Raw genomic sequence first — 8087 nt, forward strand, 5'->3', positions numbered from 1 at the left:
AATGACCTCATACAGTCCCAAAGCAACTGAAGATGGGTCAGCAAAATCTTTTTATAGGGGTGACATTTTAAGTTATGACAATTTGTAGTGAAAATGTTAATGAAAAGCAGAAAATTGAAATGAAAACTTGAATTTAATGTCAGGTAAGCATCTGTTACAGCTACTGTGCTTTAAAACCTGTACAGGATGGAGAGAAAATATAAAGGATAGTTCCAGAAAAAGTCATTGCAGAAGTAGCAATAATACCAATAATAAAGTGCACCAAAATTTATATAGTCTTTTTTTTTGTAATAACTTTTGAAAATGTTCTGCACAATCAGTCCGTTAAAATTCAGTCTGTTTATGAACTACTCAGCTATGATATGCATCAAGATATGCTTTGCCAGCTTTAAGAAACATGTTTTTTATCTTTATAGACAATGTATTTATATCAGCATTTGCAGTGAATCCATTAGCTAAAAAAACCCATGCTCATTAAGGTTCTATTTCATGTAAATGGGAACTGGCAGCCCAGCATAATGTTTTAGGCAGCTTTCTCAGATCTCAGCCAAGAAATGCCAAAACAAAAGTAAATTATAACTGGTAAGGCTAAAGAGATGTGGAAGTTCAGAAGACATTTCCATGCCATAGAGGTTGTAGTGTTTGTAAGACACTACAAATCCCAAAACTCTTGAATTAGTACTAGTCAAGAGGTAGGGAAATTTGTTTATTGTCACTGGAAATATCTGAGGGAGTCTTTTCACTTATGAAACTGCTACTTATCGCAACATCTTGGATCACATACATGTGGATCATCAACTGGGTTCCGCTTACAAAAAAAAGCCAGTATAACAAATGACAAGTATTATGTCTTTATGGACATTAGGTTTTTCAGAGAACAAAAATTTAGAATTCATGTTGATCTGAAAGACTTCTGTTTGACAGCTGTCATTTCAGAATCACTGAGTAAAACTGTGTCTCTTTTGCAAGTTCCTTTGGTGTCAAAGCATTGTGTCACTGCAGGTAGCAAGAAATTTTGATAACAGTATAAAATGAGGAATGTTTCCACCTGACTTTCCCTGCCTTAAATAAAAGGGTCTATTGTGTCTGACTAGAGCTGCTGTTACACAGCACTTGGCTGCAGCTCCTTTCTGTGAGCACCACCGAGCTGCAAACACTGAAAGGGTCAAAACTCTCCTTCACTCCCCATGTCACGCTGTCTGAACTGAGATGTAAATTCGAGAAAGAACATATGTATGTCAGAAGGAGCATATGGCTTTCAATAATTTCTTCATAGAGAGGATAGCAAAGTTTGTTAATAAAAAGTTTCTTTTTTGCATTTGGGGGAAAACATTTTTTTCCCCTAGCATTCTTTGTCAGACAAATTGAAAGAATAAAATTCTGACCTTCATTTTTTTTGTTTTGAAACCCTGCATATATGTGTATGTGCAACTGAAATTTCCATTTTCAGCTGCTTTTATACTACTTATAAAAATATTTTTATTGACTGTAGGAAAAAGGAAAAAAAAAAAAGGAGTTAAAACATTTTTAAAAGCATAAATGTTTATCTTTCAAGTATTTCACAGAGACAATGCCCAGAAAATAAAAATGAGAGAAAACATGTTTTAAAAGAGGTATGATATATGCTCAGCTATATGAGAGTTGCTCTCATTTTCCTGACAGAAATATATCAAATGTGTTGAAATTGTAAAAAAACATGCAGGAAAGCACAGTTTAATTTCAAGTAAGATCTTTCGTTTAGTCAACCAGATATCATTGGAAAGGAGTCAAGAAATGAACTCCCTCCCCTTTGCAACTTAAAACATCTCTCTGGCACCCCATCACAGTATTAATATGTTAACTTGGAGCACATTTGACTTCCTACTGCTTCCTCTGGCATCTGTGGACAGTGATCTTGATATGATATAAATATTAAAGAAGTTGCATAGGAGAAGCTGTTTGTGGCAAGTGCTGCCCATCAAAGGGAAGTGAGGGCAGAGGAATTAAAGCAGATCCACTGGCACTCCAAGTTTCTATCTCCAAAAGGTCAAGGCATTTACCAGATGTGTAGGAGAGAGTCTAAGGAGATAGTCTGGCTTTATTTCACCTTGACAATTCACTAGAGACATGAAAGGAGACATGTCCCTGGATTTACCTTATGCCCAGGTTTTTCCTTCTGTAGAGCAGTGTGTTTGTAATTCTGGGCTAATTCTGCTCCAGACTAACAGACATTCGTGACCTCTGTCCCCTTCTTACCTTACTGTAACCGATACCCTTTTCATTCCCAATGTGCTATTTGCTGGGAATGGCCAGATGTCTTTTAAATGACATAATGGCAACAAAACTCTTTCTTAGGTCTCCTAATCCCATAAGATTGGTTATTACCTTCCTTTCCCACTTGCACTTTTGAAGGAGCATTTTTTAACCCTTTTAGTCAATTTTTCCAAAAGGTGCAGAATTTTCTTCAAGCAGCCATACCTGTTGTCTGTGTGCAATTCACATGCTATGTAATAAATACTTCCACTAATTTGGAATCTTTAGAGTGTGGATGACTTAAATCATGATCCAGCCTGGCTAAACAATATTGTGAAGACCAGGACCAGTTCTTCATCTGTGAACTCTCTGTCTGCTCCCAAATAGAGCACTCCTTGCTGCCTCTTTTTGGGGGTTGAATTTATGACTGAGATAGTGGTGAGTAAGAGATCTATAAATGGGTTCTGGTGAGGAGTAAACATCATGTGGTCGTTCACTTTGGAAGCTTGTTGAGTGGGAGGCATTTGCTGAACCTTGGTGCACTTGCTATAATCACTGATCTTCTTTGAAGTGCTAATGTCTGTTTTCTCCTGTGTAAAGTTACATCTTATAAAAGAGGATGCCTTAACAGAATTTTGGGGTTAAATATATAGGGCTGGGAACTATTGAAATAAAGGAAGAAAACTTATTTAGTGCCCAGGTGGTTCATGCATGGTCTTTAATTATATAATATTAGCACCAAATGTGGTCATTTTATTGCATATATGGAGATACAGACAAAATGTGAATGGATTTCGTGTTTCTTCTTTCAGCTGGTATGCTCTCTAAGAACAGAAAACACTGACAACAGGAATTTCTAGTGGTTTTTTTTAAGAATATTTTGTCTGCTTGCTGTTAACTCGTTAGGTATTTTCAGAGAATAAAAGGGAGATGCAGCATTAAAAGCTCTAATTTTGAAAAAGGAAAAAAATATAGTGATATTTTGGAATTCATTTATTTATTTGCATTTATTTTTGGTGTTGCATCTGTGTTGAACAGCACATACATTAAATAATTTCTTATATAAAAATAGCTACTGTTTTTTTTCTGTGGTTAGAAACCTCAGGGATCCAGTCTTTTTTACATCCAGAAGCTGACACTGGCATCCAACCAACTGCAATCATAGCCTTGCAGATTCTCAGTCAGGGAATGGAGAAGGTCTCGAGGGCTGAAAAACCCTCTAATTCCATGATCCAAAGTGTTCCTTAGCATGTGCTTATGTTCACCCTTAATCAAGACAACATTTAAGCATTTGCTCTCAAGTATATTCTTTTTTTAAATGGCTGAGGGTTGTTTGGTGCAAGGTTGATTGGAGCAGTGAGGGAGTCTGGTGATAACCTGCAGCAGCTGAAAGAATCACCAGAGAGCATAACTGTGAGGATTATTAATGTACCATAAGCAACCTATTTTTGAGTTTACAGGCTCCCATTGATCTCTGGAGGAGTTTGTGCTCTAAAAATAACATGCCTTTGGGAGCTGGGACAGGGAGAATTGGAGTTGGCCAGTGGGAGGTCTGAGTGGATTAGAGCATCACAGGGAGATAATAGAGGGTCCACTGACTGCAAAGGGAGCTCAGGTAGTAATTATAAGCAACCAGAGAGCAGGGACTATACCTGAGAGAAAGATTATACAGTTACCAGGTGTTAAAATAGCACCAGTTGCAAGCAGCATGCTTTAGACAAAATTTGAGGAAAGTGGGCTTGATTTTCCTCAGCACCTGAGCCCTAAGGAAAGATTTATCATCATGGCAATTTGATTTTTGCTTCTTTTGAATGGCAAGTGGCAGAGTTCCTGGGTTTTTTTGTGTTTATTGCTCCTCCTGCTAACTAGCTACTCTTGTAGGCACATGGTCTCTCAGAAGGCTTTGGTTAGAGCTGCTGTACCCCAGTTGTGACTGGAAGAACTAGACACAGAAGGTCTTTTGGTGGGTCCACTGCCTAGTGAGAGACCTGTGTCATGGAAGGAGGGAAGAAGAGAGGTGCTTGTCTGGATGGGATACAATGCCAGTTTGGACTTTTCAGCCCTTAGGTCATGCAGGTATTAAGGGATATTAATATTGATTTCAATGTAAGCCGAAGGCCAGAGGTGTGGGAGCTATGAAGAAACAAAGAAAGGACAAAGAAGTATTTGAAAAAATGGAGCATGTGACCAAGAGTAATGGCATCAACCAGATTACTTGTTTTATTAGCAACACAGTAGTACAGTTTATAACACCTCGATGTTTTAGTGTGTAAACTCACTGGCTCCACAGCCAGGCAGGGGCAAGAGAGACCTTGCACGTGGCCCATGAATCCACCTTGGCCCTCATGAGTAGAGCACAGCTTCCCCTGGGACAAGCAAAGCCTCTGCCAGACCTACAGACTGCCTGAGCCTCAAGACCACCTCAGGGAAACATCCAGTCCAATGTCCTGCTCAGGTCATTGCTCAGGGCCATATCCAGTCAGGGCTTGAATATCTCCAAGAATGGAGTCTCCACAACCTTCCTGGGCAACCTGGACTAGTGTTTGACCATCCTCATGGTAAAAGAAGTTTTATTCCCTATTTAGATGAAATTCCCTGTATTTCAATTTGTGCCTGTTGTCTTCTATTACTTGCCACAGCGAGGAAAGTCTGTCTCCATCCTTTTTGTACCCAAGGGCTTTGTACCCATCTTCTTTGTATTGCCATGATCCTTGGGGCTTGACATGCCCAGCACAGGATGGCTGTCATTAGGAGCTCAGGAAGTAAGGAAAGGCTAAACTACTTAAAGAAGATAATCATGGAGCTCTCATGCAAGGCAGATGTCTTTTCCAAGGCGACACCTGCAGAAAACACAGCCTTAAATCTAAGATGCTGAATCTGCTAGAAAGGTACAAAAAAAATTGTGTAATCATAAAACCCAGAATGCTAAATCACAGCTGTCCATCATGCCACGATCTACCCTTGATGTGTTTGGAGGCAGAATCTGTCACTGGCCTTTCTCAGCGGAAGAATCAGAAAACACTTTTAAGGCTGAGGACCACACTGTACTCAGATTTGCCTGCTCTGCCCTGCACACTCTTTCTCCTGATCCCAGGCTTGAGCCCTCAAGTTCAGTCATAGCCAGAAATGTTTTATTCAATACCACTTGAAAACAGCCACCCTATCATAGCCAGGAACAGGCATAGAAAAGTTTGAAAGAGAAAGGAGAATAGTCCTGAATTCTGAGGCACATGGAGAGCTTGTGTAGGCAGGAGGTAATTATATAGGACAGGATTACATGTGTGTGTGTATCCCAGGGAGCCATCAAATACAGCCCTAAAGCTGGATTTTGTTTTTGAAATCAGAACGAGAAATACCTAAAATTACCTGACTGGAAGGAAATTTCAGCTGAAACAGAACAGAACATTGCCTTACTGAGTCCAGCCCTGAGATGACTACATCATTTGATTGCTAATGGCCACAGAGAGTGTTGGTAGTACTGCATGTGGTGTTATGGCTGCTTCACTGTGGGCAATGACACCCTCTCACTTTCCTTCAAGACAAGTTAATTAACATTTGACTTCTTTATTTAAAGGTTGCCATCACTTTCAAGCAGTTGGTGTAAGCCATGCAGGGTTTCTCTTAATAGCACCCCTCTTCTCCAGGGAAGAGTTTCTTCTGAAAACTGAGCAATCCCAGCCTTTTGAATGTCCCTCCACTGTTCGCTCAAATATGCACAGCCTGCATGTGTTCAGGAGCACAGCAAAACCTCACTTCATGTAACACATCATGAAATATAAAAGGTTGTCATTTTTTGTTCTCTCCTGTGACTTCTCTGTTTTCTTAGCATTTGTTCAAGGTTCACGAGTTCAATAAAATTTAACAAAAGTAGGCATATTCCTCCACCTCAGATACTTATATCTTAGCTGATTAAACCTGTATGCTGAGAAAGTTAGTGTCTTGATCTTTTGAAAGTTAATTGCAAAACCTGTTTTCAGGTTTTCAGTACTGAGCTGTCTGGAACCACTGATATCAATAGCAACCATGGTATTTCTTAACTTCAAAAGAGACCAGAAATAGGCCCTATGCTGAGCTTCAAATTAGCTGTGACTATGCAGGAAAGAGTCACTGCAGACAGGTCAAAGGAAATTGCTCATCACTCCCCAGTCAGAAGCTGTGTCGTACCTCCCCCCCTCCCCCGTCTTGCTTTAGATAAATAAATAAAACGGCAGAATTTATGAAACTAACACAGAAAATACTTTGCTACTATGTCTAGAATATTGTCCTCAGTGCTGGTCAGTCATTAGAATTAAAGCAGAAATAGGGGAGAAGTGGAGATGTGACAAAAGTAGTCACAGGAAGATATAAACTACCAAAAAGAAGAGAGGCCGAAAATTCCCCAGGACTATTCAGTTTGGATGGAGCCTCACCAGTGAATTCTCTAATGGGCAGAACAGAAAAGGAAGGAGAAGAATATAACCAAAGCAGTTAAAAAAATTAAAAGCCATTTTTATGAATTGATGTGTCCCTACACCTTGCAACATGGGCACATGGCAGGATTTGCCTCCTGTGCCTGCTGAAGCAGTGGCAGGGCTTTCCTGGGGCTGAGTCCCACTCAAGGTCTGTGTAGGGCTGGAGCTGCCTGGCTTGCACACTTTGCTGGGTGCCTGGGGGCGAGATGGCAGAGCCCCAGCGCTCTGCACCAAGGGCAAAGCTCCAGGCTTTAAATGCCTGAAGTCTTGACAAAATCATGGAGTATCATCAGACAGAGATCTGGAGAGTAGGGGGGAGAAGCTAGTGGATCACAAAGATTTGCATTCCCTGAGCTTGGCTGTAGACAAGTGCTGTCAGCGAAAGACAAATTGCAGGTGTGGGGAGTATCCTCCCCCTCACAGCTTTTCTGCATGATCTGAAAATACCCCTGAGTGCACTGATAATGATTAATTTCTGCTCTTGTATCTGTTGCATAGGTCTGACAAGTGAAACTGGATGGATTCCAATGAATGGAGAAAATTTCAAATATTTTATATATTTGTATGAAGACCATGAACTTCCCAACTCTTCAATACCCTGTAGGAAGTATCTTCTTTGTACATTTATATCAATGCTTTCTTGTTGTCCATTTTATTTAATATAGGAAAGTAGTGCTGAAATAGAACAAAGAAACTAGCAATGAATATAGGAATGATTTTGACCTGAGAACAGGGAGTAGTGTAATTTGAAGTTTGATCAACAGTAGAAAAGACTTTTAAAAATTACATAATTATTTTCAATTAATTTGGTTTCTTTCTATTTGAAAAATATCAATGTGTGCAAAAGAGTTTTTAAATGACTTCACAAAATGCAGAATAAATGAGGAATATAACACCTTTTGTCCTATTGTGAGTTCCTATTATAGAAGAGGAATCATGTATTGTGTAATAAAGGAAATGAAAATATTAAAATCAATGGTCTTTCTGGTGAGTTGAGCTAAATTCTTCTTTTGTTGTAGAGACAAAGTGTTTCCTTTCCTCCGGAATCTAAAATGCACTGCATTCCTGTTCTGATACTTTTGCTTCACCTTTATACAATAAATATACAAGATGTGAGGTAGCTGACAGAAAACCTGCAACCTTTATTCAAATAACCAGTCATCCAGCCTTAATGGAACACACTCATGAATGTAGCTTGGAGGATCATTATCTTCAAAAGCTCAAATCAAAAGGAGACATTGCAATATGGATGCTGGGCAAAAGTAATGTATGATCACAGGGCAAAAGTAATGTATGATCACAGCACCTCTTCTACAGAGTGACTAATCCTTGATGCTTGCATTATATGGACTGTACATAAAAGAAGACTGCTTGATGCATATTGTATTTTTGGAAATGAGATCC

The 8087-nt window shown here is 39.4% G+C and overlaps 1 protein-coding gene across 3 annotated transcripts in view; it reads left to right on the forward strand.

Moving 5' to 3' along the window:
• Positions 1–7298, forward strand: part of SMPX (small muscle protein X-linked) — a 38944-nt gene extending 31646 nt beyond the window's left edge. For all 3 annotated transcript variants that reach the window (XM_023918488.2, XM_023918491.2, XM_023918492.2), the window contains one exon: positions 7182–7298. The gene's annotated coding sequence lies outside the window, so the exon portion shown is untranslated. The remainder of the gene's footprint in view (positions 1–7181) is intronic.
• The last annotated feature ends 789 nt before the right edge of the window (positions 7299–8087 follow it).

The sequence above is a fragment of the Cyanistes caeruleus genome, chromosome 3, assembly GCF_971803275.1.
Source record: "Cyanistes caeruleus chromosome 3, bCyaCae1.hap1.1, whole genome shotgun sequence".
Classification (NCBI taxonomy): domain Eukaryota; kingdom Metazoa; phylum Chordata; class Aves; order Passeriformes; family Paridae; genus Cyanistes; species Cyanistes caeruleus.